This window comes from Malaya genurostris, chromosome 2, assembly GCF_030247185.1.
Source record: "Malaya genurostris strain Urasoe2022 chromosome 2, Malgen_1.1, whole genome shotgun sequence".
Classification (NCBI taxonomy): Eukaryota; Metazoa; Arthropoda; class Insecta; order Diptera; family Culicidae; genus Malaya; species Malaya genurostris.
The window spans coordinates 224,805,282-224,828,730 of NC_080571.1; the positions used below are offsets into that span (position 1 = coordinate 224,805,282).

The following is a 23,449-nucleotide window of genomic DNA, read 5'->3' on the forward strand; positions in this document are numbered from 1 at the left end:
AGACCATAAATACATTTTACCTACCTTCGATATGATTATAAAAAGGGGCAAAGACGAAATTTGAGGACCATACATACGTTTTGAAAAACCCAAATATGGTCTTAAGGGTATTTGGGGGTATATTAGTGTCTCTAAAAAAGGGAGTTTAAAGTGAAGTTGGTTGAATTTTCCAAAAAACGATACTAAGTATTATTTGCATCCTATGTGATTTAAATGATCCTAAGAGCATTTTTCAGAGGGAGATAAGGGGGATAAAGTAGGAGTCTCATCGAAGGGGGTTGTGAAGTTCAAATTCAAAACTAAGAGAATCTTTATCTGCCAATAAACGCAAGTGTATGTAAGCTTCAGCATAACTACGAAACAACTAAACAAATCACCTCCAAGTTTGGCATATGTACCGAAGGTGGGAATCAATACTCTATGGCGAGATTAGAAAATTTCTAGACTACTCAGAAGTTGTTATAATGATAATCACGGAGAAGAGCTATAGTAAATTCACTGAAAAAGGGGAGTTCAATATAAAATTCATTCGACGAGAAATGATGCTCCTTAACAAATACAGATACTATTTTACATCATAGGAGATTGTTAGGTTATTTTAAGGGAGAGGGAGTGTAACAAGTGTCCCAAACATGGGCAGTGAAAGGTAAAATTGATCGAATTTTACGAAAAACATAAAAAACACCTAAACAAATTTATGATTCTTGTAAAATCTGAGATGACACACTGATCATGCGCAATCTGAACATGTCCAGAGTATTGTTCGATCAGGCTGCCGCGTTTCACTACATTCAGAGTAAAGCTTGTTTCAGATAGAATTGGAACAAAGACAATTGCTTGTATTTCAGTTATTTATTATTGAATTCAAGATTTTTTTCATACAAATGTAGCGTTTTCTGAAAAAATACGGATAAAATTTTTCGTTTCGGTTTCGAAGGAATTCGCGAATTTTTCCTGTAACACGGCTCATTAGGCGGCGCACACCTCCTTCGTCCATCGTTTTAGCTATCTTATTCCACCAGGTCGTCATCTCATTGATGGATTTGACAACCTTTCCCTTTGCCTTGAGACTCCTCTTCATGATTGCTCATTATTTCTCAATTGGGCGGAACTGGGGGCAGTTGGGTGGGTTAAGGTTTTTCGGAACAAACTGAACCCCTTTCTCTGCATACCATTCTTGAACGACTTTGCTGTAATGACAGCTTGCCAAATCTGGCCAAAACATTACGAGATGGTCGTGGGATCGAATGAACGGCAAAATTTGTTTTTGGAAATACTCTTTTTGGTATAGATCCGATGTCATTGTCTTATTGGTAACGAAAACTTTCGTTTTTTGCCACAGCTGCAAATGCCCCGCCAAATCATAAATTTTCTTGCAAATTTGTCGGCAAAAACAAATTTAAATTTGGCTGGGACATGCCCCCGAGCCGTTGCCAAATAAAATTTTTGACCTGGGATTTGCCGGAAGTCAGCCTTGACATAGGTTTCATCGTCCATCAGAAGACACCCGTCGAACTTGGTCAGCACCTGGTCATATAGTTTCCGAGCACGAATTTTGACCAAACTATTCTGTTTTATGGTCCGATTCGGCTGTTTGCTAGCGTACTATGGGCAGCACAGAATTTTCTGGCCAAATTACGGTCCGACAGATTAGGATTCCTCCTAATCGTCTTCAAAATCTTACCACGCAGTTTCCGGTCGACAGTTCCACTCCGACGATTGACTTAAGGCTTCCGAATCGTCGTCAATATTTCCTTATACCGTTTGATAACGCGCCATACGGTATTTCTGGGCAATTTCAACTGTTTAGCTAGCCTAGATGCAGATGGATTTTCCAAATAACTGTGCACAATTGTTTCCCTTCTTTCGGTTTCCATGTTGATTGTTTACAAAGTACAGTTGATTTGCGGAATGTCAAAAATCATACCTAAAGCTGACAAAATTCCCGACACGTGGGCGCCAAGAACTTCCAAATCCGTCCACCAGGAGCGCCACAATATGAGCAAAAGTTTGTTCCAATTCTAAATGAAGTAAACTTTATTTCGATGGTTAGGACAATTTCTAGAATCTTTTTGCGGCGGTTTTATCGAACATGATAAGACATTTTTTCGGCACGAAAAACATTGGTTTCAAAACTAACGTGATGTAAAAAAAATCATAAAAACAAAAAAAACATACATTGATTCTAAATCCAGCTCAATGAAATGGCAACATCCGTAGGTCAAAGTGAGACCAAAATAAATTTATGATAGACTCAACTCTATTCAAACATGAATTCAATGCATAATCAAGAACTTTCTCTCAATTCAGTCAAGTTTTGTCGTATGGGAAAACAGTGGCAGAACTGTGCCATGGTAAGTCAGCTCGGTTACCCGAACCAGCAATTCACCGTAAACTGAAACAGTCAAACATTTCGTTTAGTCGCTTTTAATCGAATGCATAAATAATGATAGCTTAGCCAAATAAGCCTCGACAACAGGTTCTGTTACCCAGCCTGTAGGCTGGGTAAAAAAAACAACATTTTTTATTCCCCTACGCTCAGACCAGCCCTCATTGGGTTCACTTCCACAAAGTTGGCCTTGACAAGGGAGGCAGCAGTAGCCAGAGAGAGAGAAAAAGTACTTTGAGACACATAACGCAACCAGCCATTGTTTCCGTATGGGAAAACCAGTGTCGTATCGCTCGCAAGAATCACGTTCCCCATTTTTACCAAACACATAATTTGTGAAGCTTTAATACTATCTAATCTAGCTGTATCGTACAAAACAAGCATACACGGATTTGCATTATTTTTCGATAAATTTGGTGACAACTCGGGCTATGAGACTCTTTTCGATGCAAACATTCCATTGCAAAATATCTTTATGCTAGCTTACTATGCAAATAGTGAAATGGCGAACGAGTAAATAATAAACAAAAGAAAAATCAATGGACTTTTTTCACTTAAAAGGAAATACACAATCTTAAGAAAACAGCCAGTTTGCTTCGCTGTCGTTGAGCGGAAATTCCAAAAAGACATAGGATAAAGGTTTATAATATTCCTCTCTTCAGAAAAAATTGAGATATTTCTAAATTTATCAATAAATTTCCTTTGTAATAATTATTAAAATTTGTAGAAATTTGATAGATAAATCTATTACCTTCGTCGTGCTGCCTCAGCGGCCGTACAATCCAGTAGCATGCCCCCGACAAAAAAACGAAGCATACTACTGAATCGAGAGTGGAGCATTCTGTCCATAGCGTGACAGTTATGAAAAAAATGTATCAAAAATATGGCTTTGGTTGAGACATTAGCGCTTCTAAACGTTAGTAACTGACTAAAAGACGTTTTATACTCATGAAAAACTTATTTAGTCGACGCAAACTCAAAAAGCTGTCTAATGATATTTTCAGTTTATTCATGTTCTGTCGCAGACTGACAAACTGCCAAACTTTCATAGCCGAATGATCCTACGAAAAGATAGTGTTAGTGATCATTTTTTTTGTTAAGAAAAGTCTTCAATGGTTAAAAAAGAAAGGGGGCACTTCAGAACAGTTTTCTAGGAGAAAACGTTCTTTTGCCGTACAGTAACGAAATTTGTGAAAGTAGAGGGATGTCAACAATACAGCAATTTGCAAGAACAAAAACTGTAAACGTTGAAATTATTCAAATTATCTATCAGAACAAATCATCTATTAGAACAAATCATCTATCAGAACAAAACATTCCTTTCGTGAAATTCGACAAAATCGTTGCATGGCTGGCGCTACGATCCTACTGACACTGAAAATCCTTCCACAGGTCGTTAATTGAACACATGGCAACTGGCTTGTAAGACCAGCGCTATATGCATTGAACCGCTAACCCGGGACGAAATCATCTGTCAGATCAGAACTGAATTTCCATATATAACCATCTTCGCCCTTTCGAATGAAAAAAAAATCCTTCAATATATGAGAATGTAAATCATATCATGCAAGGATGACTTTTATCGTATCAAAGAACGCTCCCTAGCAACTCTTCACACGATTCAATCAGTGCCATCAAAGAGAGACGGATATCATCGCAGCAACAGAAAACCGGCATGGTTCATTTAACATAGAATGGACACTAGTGCGAGGGCGTATTTCTCTCGATGACCTGTCTGAGAATCAAAGGTTTGCTCGCTGCTGTGGGGATTCTCTCTGAAGCAACAAACGGTCGCTTATTGTCGTTTCGCGATACGATTCTGTATGGGCAGTGGATAATTGCGATAGATTCATTTTACTATTACCGCTTATTCTAACTATGTGTATAAGTTGTGTCTATGAAAATGTATGTGAATGCTCCACACAAGGGTTTTGAAATATTGCAATCTAGTATGAGAATCATCAAGCCGAATCATCGATTCGATTTTCTGCGATAATTGTAATAAAGACTGTAATTTTTTTTAAGGGCCGTTAAATACTCAGGATATGAAGTGGAGCGAAGAAATGTAGAAAAATTCTCTCGCGGTTCATGCACTGAGAGACACGAGTTCTTGTAGAATCTGCTACCGGATTGCAAATGTTGTATACAATCGAGCTGCTTCTGTCAAATTTTCGGCAATCACCAACACTGGTATCATGCAAATTTATGAATCTGAAAAGTTGTTAGATTTATATTAGTGTGCTCGACGAGTGCAATTATCAGAAGAGCTGATAGGTTGTATTCGTTGATCTATTGAAATCATTATTCGAAGTGAGTGCTGATAACTCTGTTTAATTTACTGGTTCAATTGAAAAAATACTTACTTCAAATTTTCGTATCGTCAGAATTATTGTACAGATGTAATTTTGCTTTTTCACTTAAGACAATAAAAACTCACCCTAGTTGGAGCGCAACTAAGTTCTAACACAGGAGGGCTAGACGAGAAATTGACGATTTGCTCGAAAAAAGTACAAATTCTTAAATCGTCGTATATATATTTTTTGCGATATTCAGCTAACCAGAGACCATTTTGTTGAAACTGGAAATGAAAATTATAGAATGATAGTACTCAAGGGAGAGCGAGAACGTGAATGTATAGAATGGAAAGGTGAGACGTGACAAAGGGTCATTTAAGCAAGCAGTACTATCGGTAGCTCACTATCCGAAACATATCCAGCTAATGCATTACTTGTAGTGATTTTCACGAATAAGTGCTTCTATTCCCGTTTTAAGGTGAACGAGGCATTTTGAATATGTAGTGAAACTCGAACTGTTTATCAACATTTTGCATTCTTTGAAAACAGTTGATATTGGAACAGAGTTGCGGATATCTTGGAGTGATAAATATGTTTGAAATGAAAACTTTGGAAATGTTCTATCTTCAAAAATATGAAATTCACAATACAATTTATTGTAAAAATAATTTTAATATATCCGGGTCCAAATGAACAATGTACAAAAAGAATAAGAATAATCCATAATACATCCATGCACTGGAGTAATTGCAATAATAATACATTATACATCACGAATAAGTTTTGCATTGTTTTTCTTCAAAAATTTAAATAGTAGAAGATTTGCTCACTGGTGTAGAGCAAACGATTAAAGTTTTATAAAGATTGCCAATGAGAGATTCTACCGCGTTGAAATGTTCAAGCGAGTTGAAAAGTGAGAATATTCAGTATATTCTCATGAAGTCATGTCAATTATACATGATTTTATGTTCAAAATGATACAAATTATCACAAAAAAAATTATATTGTATAATTTTCTTACCGGATATCACTTTGAACCTTCTGAATAAGGTGTTGAATTGTGGGATAGAGATATCAGCAATACTAAAATTTTTCCGTGGTTCAGAGAAATATTTTGTTAAATTTTTATTCACCAACTGACAGAGAATCGACATCATTACAGATAATGAGCGGACTAATAACAAAAAGGCCTTTCATTACAAAAATGTTAAGACAATATTCTATATAAATACATCTGAATACACTCTTCTATTGAATCACTTCATTGTTGGAAGAATCATATTCCGAGAGTTTACGTTTGAGTTCGAAATCAAACCCGAAAAAAGGAATGCAAAACTGTTCAGAGAACACGTTATTTTGGACGTCGTTCTTCAAAAAACGCAATATTTTAATTAAAAATAAGAAAGGGGCTGAGCTGAGCTGAAGTAGAACGCCCGTAGTTGCGCTTCGTGATTGACCGAATGAGTGGAAATGTACAATTAACCAAGAAAATGAAGCTTGGGAGAAGCAAATCTTTGCCACTGTACATACCCACTCACTCCTAACTTTTCATTAAATGATCAATAACCACGCCGGCTACGACCAAAGGCTGTGCTAGTGAGGAAAAGGAAGGAATATTAGTCCGATACTCATTGTTTCTAGAGACCGCGGGTACCACTGTATCTCCACGAGTAACACGGCATAGTAGATGTTTTAGTAAGGAGGGAAAGAGATCCGGATATGTTTTGGTAAACAATATGATCTCAACAAAAGCTGATTTTCGATGCTCAGGAGAAATATAATATAGCACTATAAGTGAGAAAAATATAAAATATCTCTAAGGAACGATCTCACCAGTATCCTTTTTCTCCTATTCGCAATTCGTTAACAACGCGAGATGAAACACGTCTACTAAAAGAAAAAATAAAATAAAATAAACACTCGCGAATGGGTTTGCTGCAGACCAATTTTAGACTTTCAGTCTGAATAACACGATTGACTTGTAAACTTTCATACAGCCCATAGAAATCTGATAACACCGACTATGATATGTAGACGGCGCTTCGATCGGTTAATATCGTTGAATTTTGGGGCAGTAAAATCTCAGTTTCCACCGCTTGAACACTTTCAGTTTTGCGAATCAATATTATTCAATAAATAGGACTCTCACTACACACACTTGCCATTCCTGCACTACCCCTCAAAATAACTATTTCAACCAAATTTTTAACAATACGTATCAAACAACACTTTGAAAATAAACCTTTTTGAGAGCACCACCATCGTACTCCGCATCGTACTCCCAGTGATTCCAAATCTTCACCACAATATTTTAATTAAAAATAAGGAATCAGATTAACTGAGCATGAATTGAAGAAATTTTAAAAGAAATTGGCTATTTTTTTACTTTGCGGTGGTCATACAAACAAAAACATGCTTTAATCCACCTAGTGCTGTAATGATGTCTTTCTCATATAATTCAAGTTTTTATTGATATTACTAAACAATTGTTCAAAAAACTTTTCTTTGAGTATTGAATAGGAACAAAAAAGTTTAGTTAGGCATACATTAGCATAACCTTTTCAATTTTGAACAGTTTTAATCCAACTTGGGTTAGCTATAGATATTCTTCGTTTTTCGCATTTTCGTTCTAAATGAAGGTTTAAATGTTTAAACACATCTCATCCAGTTGTTCAGGAACCGGAAGCAGCGATGCCAACCCTACGGATTCATCCGTAGATCTACGGTTTTTTGTCTTTTCTACGGATCTACGGATGGACCTTTAAAATTCTACGGATTTTTCATTATTTAAAAAAAATGAATTTTTTCCAAGATATGTACGGAAAATGCTTGAATATGGTCGCATCATTTATCCAGATTTTTTTGTATGTCCAATTATAAAAACTATCAAATATCTACCGGTACTGACTACTCTTTTTAAGGAAGCCTGTCTTTATCGCTTGGCATTCCAGGCTGATGATTTTAAGTAGTTTTTTTATTTATTGATTTACTTGTATTTGATACGTACTAATTTTCATTCTAAACTTTTTTTTAGATATATTTAGTGAGTTTTCCCCATATAAGTTCACGGCAAGCTCGTCTCAAAGGAGCATGTACGAGTATAATTAGACTTGGAGTCAAATCTACGGATTTGACCTCAGGAAAAAGTGGCATCACTGACCGGAAGTGATATCCGAACAAAAATCAACATTTTAAATACGTTGACCCTTTTATTTGAGTCTAAGTTTGTGAGATTCGACCTAGCTGTTTCTGAGAGAATGAAAAGAGCACCATTTTTGAGTTCTCGACTACTATTTCCGGTACTTCCAGAACCGGGAACTGGTAACCGGCATAGCTGAAATCGGTTCGTTAGACCGGCAATTAGCATGACCTATATATTGAACCAGTTTTGAACCAAATTTAGAAGGATTTCTACGTTTGTTTTGCATTATCGCTCTATATGACAGGTTACAATTTCATCCCGGATTGGTGATTCAATGCATAGGGTGCTGGTAGTACAAGCTAGAAGTCTGTTGAAACAGAAAGAGTAAATTCCACAAAAGGAATGCAATGCCAAGACTTTGCTCTGCTTGAAATACAATACACATAACCCTGTATTTCCGGAACCGGAAGCTGGATCTTTGAATCTGAGTTTGCGAAGATCAGTTTGAAGCACACGAATACTTTTCCGGTACTTCAAGAATTGGTAACGATGATCCGGTATACACAAAGTCAACGTATATGGTCATAAACTAACAATACCTGCCAAATTGAAGAATTACACGACTATTTGAATGTATTTGGCTTGATTCTTCCTTTTCATGTATGAAAAGACGGTCCTGACAACAGTGTTGGTGATTAACGAAAGTTTAACAGAAGCTGCTCGATTTTTATCTATATTGCATACAACATTTTCAATCCGGTAGAAGATGCTTCAAGAACTCGAGTCTCTCAATGCATGAACCGCGAGAGAATTTTTCTACATTTCTTCGCTGCACTTCATACTCTGAGTATTTCACGGCCCTTAAATAAATTACATTCTGATAATGATTGGTGCTGTGTGGAATTTACCAAGAGAGAATCGCAAGTTTACTATTATCGCAGAAAATCGAATCGATGATTCGACTTGATGATTCTCATACTAGGTTGCAATATTTCAAAACCCTTGTGTGGAGCATTCACATACATTTTCATAGACACAACTTATACAAAGGTTATATGCACATATTCAGAATAAGCGGTAATAGTAAAATGATACTATCGCAATTATCCACTGCCCATACAGAATCGGATCGCGAAACGAGAATAAGCGACCGTTTGTTGCTTCAGAGAGGATCCCCACAGCAGCGTGCTAACCTTTGATTCTCAGAAATGTCATCGAGAGAAATTCGCTCTCGCACTGGTGTCTATTCTATGTTAAATGAACCATGCCGGTTTTTTTGTTGCTGCGATGAGATCCGTTTCTCTTTGATGGCACTAATTGAATCGTGTGAAGAGTTGCAAATGAGCGTTCTTCGATACGATAAAAGCCATCCTTGCCTGACAATGGAAATTTTATACTTATCAGCCTGTGATTCCGGAACCGAAAGTCGAATTCGGATGAAATTTTGTAGTGTTATATGGGGTTGTAAGACCTTTCATTTGAAGCTTGTGCAAATTGAATGAGCGGTTTCTGAGAAAATCAAGTGCACTGTTTTAGTTCATTTTAATAACTAGTTTATGTTAATAGAACGCTATGGAACTACAAAGCCTTTAAGATGCAGAAAATCGGTTGTGACTTCATTTATTTATTTGAATCAACAGACATAATTTAGTCGAAATGATTATTTCTTAGTATATTTTTGAAAAAATAAAAATTAAGCGATATCTGAGACAATCGAGTGCACTTTATCTTCATTTTTTTGCACACTTTACACTGTTACTCCCGAATCGTAAGTTTATTATAACATGAAAATACACTACTTTCCTCAAAGCATGACTAATTCTGAACGTTTGTAGAATCGAAATTATGCCCGTGTGGAAAGTTTAATTGTGCACAAACTAGCTGATTCGGATAAAATTTAAAAATTAATTTTAAATAAATATAATTTGAGTTTCAGATTGCTAAAATCGTTTCAGCCTTCCTCGAGGTAGGAGAGCGAGCTTTTTTTTGAAGTAGGTAACCATTATTTTTGGTATCTCCGAGAACCGATATAGCCGGAAGTCAGCTCCAGTGGCCTACATTTAGATCGATTCTAAGCTTAGTTTGGATTAGTTTCAAGCCCAATTTTTCACGTGTTTGGTGTCGTGGCTCTAAACGATGGTTTGAAAGTTCAGGCCTTCATCACCTCATCACCGGAACTGAAAGTCGGATCCAGATAAGATTCAGGTGTTTGGGATTATAACACTCTCCATTTGAATCTAAATTTATAAATATGGAAAATTTTGAACAACTATTTTCGGGAACCGGTACAGTCAAAGTGGGCTCAATTGACCATAAACTAACTAGGCATTGGAATACTTTTTAGCAGCTTTCACTTTTTTCCGTTTTTAGTTTTTTCCTAGCTTTAACGTTATTTGTATCGTAACTTTGAATAACGGGATGGAATTTATTATGGATTTTTTTACCTTTTAATTCTGTTACTTCCGGAATTAATAACAGAAGACCGGCATAACTAAAATAAGATTATTTGGTCATTTACCATGATCATTTATGACCAAACACCTGTGAAATCGAAATGTTTACTTTAATCGTCCTGTGATTCCAGAACCTTTCATTTAAATCTAAATTCGTGACTTACATCTCTCATTCGGAGCTTACACTTCCAAGAAAAGTTAATGCGTTTTTATTTTATGTAGTCATATACAAAATTTGCGGCGGTGTAATCAAAAAACTAGTTCAGAAACTAGCTTGTGAAATCAATGTCTCATTCTCTTGAAACCAACCTTGCTGACATTTCATTGTATTATTGAAAAGGACGTCTTCAAGAATTTGTTTTCGATTGATATATGAACAACTGTCTTCAGTAATCCAACCGGCAACAGCCATCCATTTGGAGCAATTCGCCGTCAGATTCTACGGTACACCGGGACAGTCACACATGGCACATAAATGGATGACGGGGCGGGCATCTAAAAAGCACAAACTTATCTCGATCAATTTATCTAAAGACATTTGGTGTGCTTTGTGTGGCACCAAGTTTCCAACTGTTTCCCATCTTTTTGCTAGGATCTTTCGGTCGTGTCAGTCAATCGGGTGGCACTCCTTTGCTTCTTTCGATGCCGTAGGCGATTACGGGCGGATTTTTGGGATTTTCTCAGTTTCTTCCGAGAGATACGTGCCGGGATGGAGCGATTTAAATCCTTTCTTGTTTTTTTCTCAATTTCTCTCTCTCTCTCTCTGTCTCTGGGAAATATTCGATTTCTTGCAACAGATATCAACTAACGATATCGACAGCCAGCAGGTTACTCATCACGTGAACTCTTACTGATTTCTACCAGGAATTGTAGGGCGAACAAACGTGGCTAATCTGATAAGGTCAGCAAACTTTAGTAAACGTCGAATTGAGTCAGTTTCGTTTGCTGATAATTCGATACGGTTTTTTCCCGAAAAAAAAAATACTGGTTGGCTTAGATTTTAGTAACAAATCAAGAATCATGCTGAGAACTTAGAAATTTATTGTAATGTCGAATATTTGTGAGTCTTTTTTGTCTCTTTCGTAAAGAAAACACTATTCAATTACTTCAACTCACTTGTTACTAAAGATCTTGAGAGGTAAAATCCTTAGAGAAAAAAAGGCGAGAAAAAGTACCCTTCATCGACCACAAAGCTTCATTTATCATCAACGCCCCCATCACATGAACTAATTTTACCGCTTTGTAGATGCCTCCGTCAACTATTCCCGCAGGAAATGAGCTCTCATTAATTAACTTTCGAGTCTGATTATGCTCACCTTGATTCGATATCTACCATCAGGCAAAGAGAAACAATTTCACACCAATCGACAACCATTATCAAGGAGTGGTTAAGGAGGATGAACGGAAAGCAAGGAACTTCCCGTTCCACAATTAGACCGCAAATGAAGGAAACAAACAAAAAGCAACACCCCACAATTACCCTTCAGAACTGGCAGGTCGCTTCTCACATAAACGTGTGTCGCAAAGTAACGCCTAGGAAAAAAAATATCACCGAAAAGCAGAGACGAAAAAAACACAAATCCTGCCACGGGGGAAATATTCAATCGTGCGTAATGTGGCGCTCTACGAAGTCGCTCCGGCGAAGATCATCGAGATAAGACGATACCCCACGTGATACCTGACTTGTCCACCACACTTCACCCATCGCCTCGGTGCGGCATCCCACGGTTCTCCAAAATCATCGAAGTGGTGTGAGGAAACCCAACTTCGCATAACCAAAACATATAAGTGAAAAAAGAACCATTGAGACAGCGCTGCTTTCCGAGACGAAAACCGGGCAGGTGGAGCATTACATTAAGCCAGGCGAAATTATGGGTAATTTGAATAATATTAGCGTGATCCGGAGTCTTTCTCTCACTCCAGAACCGACGAGTTCCTTCGGTAGTGCACATACATACACACACACAAAGGCACCCACACACATATGCACACATACGGTGCGAAATCGAGAACATCCGGTGATCCTGCAAAAGCTTTCACTTTTACTGCTGCTGTTATTCCCAACGCTGATACCGTAGATTCTATTCATGAGGAAAAGATTGCCGAATGATAAAGTTCCGGGATGAAGTCAGAAGTGATTCCCTATTCAATGGGGTACTATATTTGGTTATGATATGCAATCGGGATACGTATTCGGGAAAAAGAAGCTAATGTATTATGGATACAGCGTTATTATCGAGATGCGATTTGAATTACCGTGGGTATCAAAATAAATGTTTGAAACTTAGAATTGGACAAAAAAGGACGAAACATCACCTGCATTATGGTCGTATAATCCTGCTTTCATCCACCCAAGGTAATTTTTCAACATATCGCAGTTATTTATGTTTCTTTGAAACTTTTACTGTCCATCTGCAAGAATTTTATTCCGGATCTCTAAGAAGATTATTGGTTGTAATTAAATATCAAACATCAGTATTCAATCAATGTGGAAAAGTCGTTCACACCGCACAATAATTGCTTTTTTTGTTAGCTAGAGTACGGAAAGCAAGAAAATTCTTAGTAGAAGCTAATAATTAACCTGATTAATGTTATCTATTCAAGGAATCATATTCCAAGTTAATTAACTTTTTTAAGGGGCCAACTACACACAAAAAAAGATCCCACATATGATCCAATTTATTAGAACCTAATTTGTCAAACGACGGAAAACTCCTTTACGATGGCTCAATGTTGGACGAGACTGAATTTTATTGGTTTCGACTGTAATTTCCATTTGGAAAGCAAGTACGACTGCATGAATTTATATGCACTACTTATATTGATTAACGAGCGTTTTTTTGAGACTCAATTATTTTCGGTCCAAGTCGCCGCTCTCGCTATACGTTCTTTGTTTTATTTCAATGAATTTCATGTTCATGTTCTTGAACATAAATTTGAGTGAACAGACACGCTCCACTGTATGAATTTATATGTACCATATACCTAGTAAGCTGAAATGTGGTTCTGTGGCTTAATCGATTCACGGACGCTTTTTGGGATCTAATGATTCTCGGATCAAATCCCAGTCGTTCACCACTCGATTTTGTTTTTAATTCCATACATTTTCCAGCACTGTTTTTTTTACTTGGTTTTGTGATTTTACATCTTTTAAGGTCTTGTGATTTTACAACTTTTAAAATGCACATATAAGGAGCATCGCTTTTCACACTGATTTATGTTCAAGAACATGTATGTAGAATTATGTGATTGAAAAATTGCAGGAGTTTGGAATCTAATGAAATAAAAAACAAAAGCAACAGCAAATAAAAAAGATAAGCAACAGCGCGACTTGAACCGAGAAACATTAGATCACAAAGCACGTCAGTTAATTGACTGAACCACAGAAGCCTACATTCGCTTGATGAATAACTGATCTAAATAAATCCATACAGCGGCACTTGGTAGCCGAGTGAAATTTACACTCGAAGCCTGTAAAATTCTGTTCGAGTGAAATATTGCATTATTTTCAAAGTTAAGTAGTTATGAATTGTATAGTTTGTAGAATTATGTCACCTGTGAAATTCATTTTTTTGTGAAACTTAAGTGAACCTAAATGACTTCTTCCTCAAATATAAGGCCATATGACCTATTATTTGATACTGAATTTCATATGGTCCCGACAACTGGTTCCTAAGTTACAGGGTGATAAGTGTTGAAAATTATTAGACCGTCATATAACGACACAAAAGCCTGGTTTAATCTACCTAGTGGTGTAATGCTATCTTTCTCGTATAACTCGTGTTATACTAATGTCGTTTTCGCTTGATGGCAAACCTAACCCAGTTTCCACCCTAACTGTTTGTGTGAAGCTACTTTCGAACCTAGTTTCAACGTTGTTGAACTGAAAATCGAGTCAGTTTCGGACCTGGTTTTCATATCAGGTTTGCTCGAACCCCCGTTGCTAAGTGCGAAACCAACACAGTTTCGTGAAAAGTGTTTGCTTGATGAAACTACCCTGGGTCAGTTTCAGTTTTCTCAAGCGAAAATGACATAAGAAATTATAAAAAAATATTTTTATTCTTGATTAATAACAAAAAAAAATTGTTTGATTGTAAGCTAGCGTAACCTTTTCAATTTATAAAAAGTTTTGAACCCAGTTTAAAAGAATTCTTCGGTTTTTTTTTCCATTGTAGCTTTAAATAACGGTTTCAAATTCTAAACACGCTTCACCCTGTTGCTCTGGAACCGGAAATCGGTTCCGACCAGAAGTCAATAACAGACAATGAAACCGTAAGACCTTTAATTTGAGTCTGAGTTTATCAAAAATCGAATCAGCCGTCCCAGACAAAACGAAGAGAGTTCCAATTTTTGAGATTTTGACAACTATTTTCGGCACTTCCGGAATTGGGAACAAAGAATCGGTATAACTAAAACCGGTTCATTTGACCAGTAATTAACATAACCTTTAAATTGAAATAGTTTGAGCCTAATTTAGACGATTTTTTTCCTTTTTTGCATTATTGCCCTAAATGACAGATTACAATTTCACATACACTTCAAACTGTAATTTCGGAACCGGAAGCCGAACCCGAACAAATTCTTTACCAACTTATATGCAAATAATACATTTAATTTTAACTTAAGTTTGTAAAAATCGGCTCCGTGATTTCTGAGGTATTGGAGTGATTTCTGGTTTGGAGTACACGAACACGTTTTTTTATGGAACTTCCGGGCTAGTTGAAAGTATTTTGCTCTATTTTTTCAGTATCATTTATAGTAATAGCAAAGCCTTGGTATTATATTCCTGTAGTGCAGAACCATTGCATGGCTACTGACACTACGGCTATCCTACTGACACTACTAATTCTTCCAGATTGGGGCTCGAATATACGACATCTGGTTTGTAAGACTAGTGCCCTATACATTGAACCACCAACCCGGGATAATGTAACATAGTAATACGCTCTTGAAATTGATATTTTTACACTTTACTTTACTTTACTTTACTTTACTTTTTATATCAGAATTCAGGTCCGGATGAAATTTTATCGAGATCATTTTTTAATTGTCTTTGTTGTTGTTCATTTTGCCAGAACCGAATAGAATGATAAAAAAAAGATAAACTAAACTCACCTTATACAATTTTCAAAAACTTTTAAACGAAATATTCTATCTTCGCCTACAACTATTGGTAATTACAAGGTGTTCAGTATTATAAACTCTTCATAAAAGTAATAAGTCAAAACAGATACGAAATCTTCCAAACTGTTGTTCCAATTTAAGAACTATAAATTGGATTATGACTAACAGTACGTTTCAAAAGTCCGTGTCCCTCGTCAATTAAAAAATTCCTCACCTTGAAAATAAGTTTTGTACACACTTTCTTCATATAAAATACCCAACCCCAACGTTTTCCCTTCCGTTGTTTGTTACTCTGGAGAGGCATTACAGTTACAAAATAGTGGATTTTTTCGTGGAAAATCACGTTTTATATTTTAACCAACCAACAAAAATTTAAAAAAAATTAAAATATCAAAAACACGAAGGGGTTTAGAAAAATATCTAATACAACTATGTACTTGGATTTTTTTTAATTTTAAGCTAAGATACAGCGGACACCGCATATCATGATTTCCAAAACGCGGTTCAGAAAATACTTCTTCACCGATATATTTCTCAATATTGTCGTGGAAAAATTGGAAAATGCAAAATGTTGTTCGAATAACGCTTCGTGCTATACAAAACATTTGAATTTATTTTTTGAAACGATAGATCTAAAAAAACCGCGAAAACGAAAGTGCTATCATTGTTAAAAAATCATGAAACCAATGATTTTATTTTTTCATGATGGTTGCTCATGATGTTATGATCCGAGGGATTCAAATCATGATCAATAACTCCCATGAAAATAATTATGGTCAGAAAATGCGTTGCTTGAAAAATGTATTTTATTAAAAACTGAAATGTATTTCTACTCGAATATCACTTTAAACCTTCTTAACCCTTTCACGACCATAAGATGTGCAGGACGAAATATGTCAGCACAAGACAATATTTTAACTATTGGGGGTGTAAATTAAGAGAATATCATAAGTGCATAAGTTTCCTATAATTTCATGGGAAATAGGTTTTCCTATGATTCTTAGAAATAAATAAAAGAAGAGTTGGGTTTATTATATCGTTATTCAATTTATTGCTTTAAGTGCTTTGATTATCAGAATAGTTAAATAAATAGTTAGTTAGTTATCTATACGTCATTTTGCACAAACTTTTTAGTGTGAAAAAATCTTGATAGTTCTTTTTACTTATTCGTTCAGAAACACATTTGTCGCCTTGGAAATAAGTTTTCTTTAACATTCAGTAAAATAAACATCGATTTAATTGTAGTTGAAGATTCTATAACGATACAAATAAACATATCACCATTCTTTAACGAATAAACGATCAGAAGCTTACCCAGTTCATAGATAATACAATAAACTTAAACTTATTGTAAAATAAATCATATATTTTCTATACAATGGGCACAATGGTCAAATTCTATACAATTAATGGTCAAATAGAAGCAAATTATCAACACTTGAACAAGAGATAAAAATTTTAATTTTTTTGACGATTTTACGAATTCTGACCCTTACGTCAGTTACGTAGTGGCCATTTCATGTGAGTGAAAGTATGCAGAAAAGCATAAGAGTTAGTTTTAAAACAAGTTTTCCGTCTACAGTATAAATGTTTTAATTTCTTCTGCGAGTAATTCATTTTTCGGACAGTATATGTATTTTCTTGAAAGTTCACCTCTAACATTAAGCATATCAGCTACATTCTTGAAAACTGAATTAGAAATGCTCTTCCAGTGAGCCATCCTGCAAATGGAGTAAAAAAATGTTAATGCCCTGTGAACATTTTGCTAGTTAAGGGGGAAGTAGGGTCTAAATGATGCAACAAACCATCATTTTTTCGATTTTTTTTCTCAGAATTATCATTCAACAAAATAAATTCAAATGTTTTGCATGTTGCAAAAAAACATTATTCGAACAACATTTTGTCATTTTTTCGTGGAAAAATATTGAGAAATAAGTCGGTGAAGAGGAATTTTGGATGACGCTTCTTAAAAATCATGATTTGCGGTGTCCACTGTGTCTCAGCGCAGATTAATCAGAAGTAAATAAATCAAATCAGCATAGTTAGAAGAGAAGTTTTTCTAGACATCAACATTTCTGTTTGATTTTTTCTTAATTTGTTGAATTTTTCGTGGTTGTTCAAAGTGAAAACTGTGATCTTTAACGAAAGAATCCGTTATTTTTTAGCTGTAAAACCTCTCCAAAGTAACATACAACGAAAAGGAAAACGTTGGGGTCTGGTTTTTATATGTAGAAAGTATGTAACAAATTTAAAAAAAATGGTGCAGTAAGTTTTGAATGACGACGGACACGGTCTTTCAAAACCTGCTTTCGAGAAAAAACTCGTTTAATGTATTTGTCTATAAAATCGAAAAAAAAAAACAATTTATTACTCTAGGGAGCCCGTAGAGTCTAACATTTTCAAAAAATCGTTTTCGGTTTTTCAACGATATTAAACTGTTAGTTACTAGTTAGTTTGATATTATTAAAAACCCGAGAATTTTCTAAGAGTATTTTCTAGTAATTGAAGGAAAACATTCCATTTCGATTGAACATTTTTAAGAGGAACTTACCCTGATTCCAACTTGTGAATTATAATCGATTGTTTCATGTAAGTTTAGTGTTAATGCTATAAGCAGCTACTTAGGCACCAATTCGTTGTTTAAATTGCCAACGATTAGGATAGTCATTGCTAAACTACCAGTACGATAAATAAAAAATGACACTTTAGTTAAAACAACAGTCGAGTAGTTGTACAAAATATTAACCAATCAAATTCAGAAATTTTAGTTGTTTTGCGATCGCTGACTTTTGCCTGTATATACGGAAGTATGTTAGTTTCATTCGTATTCACGTCCTCCAGTTATGCCTGTGACATCACCCACCCTCTTTTTTCACGCATTTCGTTTGAGTTAATTCTCAAACACGAAATCAAATTTGAAGCAATGCACGTGAAACTGCTTACAGAACACATTATTTTAGGCATCGTCTTTATTCAAAAACGCAATATTTTAATTATGAATTGAAATGATTAATTAAATTAAAATTAATTTTTAAAAGAAATTCGCTATGTGCTTTCCACTATTTTCTATTCAAAAGCAAACCATTATTTCAAGTAAAAAATCAAAAAAATGAAGGCTTCGCGTGAAAATCACTTAATTTCAATTAATTCATACACACAGTTCGAAAAAATCTTGTGATTTTTCCTCTTATAAGATGCACATAAATGGAGCGTCATATTTCACACAAACTTATATTCAAGAACATGTAAAATTGCGCGATTGGAAAATTACATGACTTGAAATTGAGTGAAATAAAAAAAACCAAAGATCGATCGCCACAGCGTGACTTGAACCGAGAAAACATTTGATCAGAAAGCACACCGTTAATCGACTGAGCCACCGCAGCACATTTCTGCTAAATGAACAATTGAAACATATAAATCCTTACAGCGGTACTTGGTAGCCCAGTGCAAATTACACTCGAAGTCAGTAAAATTTTGTACGAATGTAATATTGCGTCACTTGACAAGTTAAGTAGTTATGAATTGTATCGTTTGTAGAATTATGTGAAGTGTAAAATTAATATTTTTTTTCTGTGCACAGTCGATTAACGGTGTGCTTTGTGATGAAATGTTTCTCGGTTCAAGTCACGCTGTTGCTATCGATCTTTGGTATATTTATTTCACTCAATTTCAAGTCATGAAATTTTCAAATCACACAATTTTACATGTTCTTGAATATAAGTTTGTGTAAAATATGACGCTCCAATTATGTGCACCTTATAAGATGAAAAACCACAAGATTTTTTCGAACTGTGTATTTGAAATCTTCATATTTTGAAACATTACGCCTAAATTTATGTTTAAAGGAGCATCATCGTAACAGAAGCCAACCTAACGTTATACCCAGAAATGTGAGAAGCGTTATTTTTAAATTTTAATGAAATTAGTCTAAATGATTGGTGATGTATTATCATAATATGAAAATTCACTCTTTTTTTCACGTCACGTTTTGCTAATTTCAGTATAGGAAATTTGCCCTAGCACATTACTGTGCAGTAAATGCGATAAATGTGATACCAACACAACATCCTTAGTAGTTTTCGATGCACCTCGAGCGATGACTTCATCACTCTTGAAAAGTAAATAAAAAATAGTACATTGTGTTATTAAAGTTTTCAATTTCTCAGCAATAATCATAAATTTTTAAACCAAGTTTGTTCTTACTCATATATTTGCGAGAATTCGTTCATATGCAGGGAATAATTCTTTTTTCAAAGGATGTTGTCAAACAGGCTGTAACGATGGAACATGAAAAATTACGCACCATGGCATAGAACGTGTACTTCCAAAACCCTTTTTCCACTGCAATTAGTTTTTAAATCACTGTGAGGATTGACGAAGGATTGCTGCGGTATCGATAATTATTATTAGCAACCGATAATAAAAATCTTTATCGGCCGTACGAAAACCGTGGCATTTGCGGTATGCCCGGTAATGGACTAAGTCTTACATCACTTCAGCAGCTAAAAAAAGCATCAACACCAACACCGTCCTGGAACTTCATTAGAATTGATTAGGTCACTAATTCCCATAAACCGAATAACGCATCAACGATAATTGGTCCGTATTTTACCCGTTAAAAACGGGAGGAGAACCACAGAATCTCGCTCATTAAAGCTTAACCAAACGAATTCGTACGGCCTGGTGGAATTAACAACGAAAAATGGTTTCTCGCATCAGCTCATTTGCGGCATGTAAGTTGTAAACTTAATACGTCTACATCACAGAAACGGCTCCGGCGGCGGCCGGCTGAGCACTCATCAAATATGCATTAGTCGTTAATAAATTATGTAAATAAATTGTGTTAACCTTGTTTTTTTTACTCTTTCGCGCTGGAACTCGTACGTACTGCTTTGCTCGGCTCAGCTCTACTAAGCCAGGATGAACATCCGCACTCACAAGGAAAAAAAATCGGCTCACAAAATATACCACTTTAATTTAATTTTCCACCAAATCACACTTCTCACTAACAGGCGGATTTTCCCGTTAATTTTTCTCGCTCGTTGCCTTCCACCATTTCTCACGCCCGCAGCACCGTCGCGCCGGAAGGGAACCGGGAAGCTACCGAGCCGGCTTATAACAATATTTCTTCACTGTGCTGCTTCCTTCAATTTACGCTTTGTGCCCCTCTTCTTGTTTCGACTCCTTTGACAGGAAAACCAAGCAAAGCTCGTTTCACTTAAATTTCATTTCCGGCCACTTCTCCTCACGGAAGGAACCACCAACAGTCACCACACCGCCGTCGTCCTGTCGTCTTGCAGTGGGAAGACAATTTATTCACACACCGACGAGCATCATAATTTTTCCGACGTTCCGACCGTGATGGACAGAGTCGGAAAAGAAAACCAAACAAACCCGGCAAAGTCCTGTTGCGGTTGGTACGGTGGCAGGGGAATCACTTTCCTTGGTCTTGGTCACGCGCTTTTCTGTACTTCCTTCATTTCGACCAAAACAACAATGCTTCCACGACGGGTGAGTATACCACAGGAAATAAAAAGGCGACGATTTCCCTTCTATGGTTACTACTTCGAGGGGCGGTAAAACTCGGATAATCCCATTTAAGGAGCGGACATTAATTTACTTATTTTTCACTTGCTTCATCACCCTACACTTTCTCCGATGGGCAACGGGCGAACTGTTGCTGCTGACAGGAGCCGACGGAGATAAGCGCAAAACAGATTAATTATATTAAATGAATTTAATTAATCCTTTGAAATTCAAACTACAAAGAATACTTTGTCCCTGGTCCACTAAATTTGCTCTACCCGCTGGTTTAGTATTGTTTCTGCTTTTTTTTTGCAACTACGGAAAAAGTGACCCACATTAGACCGACTGCACTTTGGTCCTAGCTGGTTCCATTGAGCAACGCCAGAACCAGCAACAACAGAAAAAACCGAACGGTACAGACTTAGAATTGAACCAAAAAAAATGGAAAATATGTTTCTGCAATTAATCAGATTTAATTTGATGAGATTATTTGTCTTCCCTTTGGCTCGATGTTCTGCAACTAACGGTGCCCCGTAATCCCCGGGTGAATCCTTATAAATATTTTATTATTGTTTCGAACGGTTTGATTAGAGCACTGATTTAGTTCTGCCGTCGCAGCTATACTAGAGCCGGATCATCGTCCATGGAACCGTGCACGGCAAACGTTATTCGCCGAAGCTAAGCTTAATCGTTTTGGCTTCGTACCAGCTGCTATAAATGTATCTACGGATATGAACTGCTTTTTGAATTCATTTACTCACTAACCCGCACCGAAGCAGTTCGCAAATCCTTGGTAATAAAGTACTATAACGACATGGGTCGATACACGGTATTGTTTTGCTGAACCAATTCAAACCCAAGGTGGTGGTGCATGGACAAAAGTATCCCACCGGAAAAAAAATATCGCGCCGCAATTGATCTGCCGTCAAAATTTGGTTCAATCGCCGTCACCACCGACGCCGTCGTCACGTTATGTATATTACCGACCAGTGACAAATTGAAACTGAATTCCCGAACCCCGGACTCTCCGCAAGAAGTTCGGACTACGCACGTTATCCTTCTTCGGGGATACACCGCCGCTCCCGCATTTCGGCGAGAAAATCTCTGCTGCATTTCCACGATGGAAATAACCGGAGCGAACCAAATTCTCCGAATAGAAAAAGAAAGAGAGAGAGAAGTTCCGTTGGTTTCGTTCGCAACGAACAACTGATGTGTGGGAAGGCGAGTAATTGCACGTCTAACTGTTTTTAGTTAAAGTGAGACCCGTTCATTTCTATGCTCGGCTTTTTGTTGTGATGATATCCCTTCCACATTTTGCCCACAGTGGTAGGGAGAATACAGCTGTGGTGTGTCACGTTGTAAGATGCAACTATATTTGATTTTCTATAGTTCTAATTGGTAAAGTTCTAATTCAGTGGTACTTTTCTGCAAGACAAGTTGCACGATAAACCACCGATGTTGAGTTTTATGAAGGTGAACGAAATTGAGCTTACTTGAACGCTTGAATACAAAAATGTCACTTACTCGTAATTAGCCTTTTTCAGTGCATGAAAACAAGTCAAATTAATGGCGCAAAACTTGGAATATATAGGGTAAATCGGGGCTAGTCCGGTCACGGGATTAAACCGGAGAGCTTAAATATCTTAAAAAACAGCAATTATTTCGATCCAATATCTGAATTTGTAAACGCGTTTTCATATGACAGACTGGCGTCAATTAGTTGGATAACACAAAGTCAATTCAGTTGGGCGTCAATCGTGTTTGTGTCAAAATGTCTACGTTTTTCACCGAATATTTGATTTCTTGGCCTGTACGGGGCTAAGCCGGACAAAAACTGTTGAGCTCAATCGGACACATAATTTTCGACTTAAAAATCTTAACGGATTCTTGAAATATACCTAAATGTTGATATCTATATTTTCATAATATTTCTATTCACTTAATAAAACTAGATACACTCAAATTTTTTATACACGGTTTTTGCCTTTCTCATATAGAAAGGCTATATAATCACTGTGAAAACCAACTTTTTAGCGAGACCCGGCCGAATGTCATATATCGTTCGACTCAGCTCGACGTGTGTGTGTGTGTGTGTGTGTGTGTGTGTGTGTGTGTGTGTGTGTGTGTGTGTGTGTGTGTGTGTGTGTGTGTGTGTGTGAGTATGTAACAAAAATATGCACTCAGTTTTTTAAGAGATGGTTGAACCGATTTTTACAAACTTTGATTCAAAGGAAAGGTCTTATGGTCCTTTTTTCAGAGATGGTTGAACCAGTTTTCACAAACCAAAATTCAAATGAAAGGAATTATGGTTCCATAGCTAGCTATTGAAATTCATTTGGATCCGACTTTCGGTTCCGGAGTTATGTGGTAATATGTGAATATTAGAGAGAAAGGGTGCACTCAATTTTCTCTGAAATGGCTTAACCGATTTTTGCAATCTAAGACTCCAATGAAAGATCTTATAGTTTTCTAAAAAATTTTAGAACATTTAGCTGGATCCGACTTCCGGTTCCGGAGC

At 36.4% G+C, this 23,449-nt stretch overlaps 1 protein-coding gene across 1 annotated transcript in view; it reads right to left on the reverse strand.

Annotated features, from left to right (window-relative positions):
- Positions 1 to 21,915, reverse strand: part of LOC131427758 (CD166 antigen-like) — a 1,130,565-nt gene extending 1,108,650 nt beyond the window's left edge. Inside the window, exon 1 of the mRNA XM_058591222.1 lies at positions 20,254 to 21,915. The gene's annotated coding sequence lies outside the window, so the exon portion shown is untranslated. The remainder of the gene's footprint in view (positions 1 to 20,253) is intronic.
- Between the last annotated feature and the right edge of the window lie 1,534 nt (positions 21,916 to 23,449).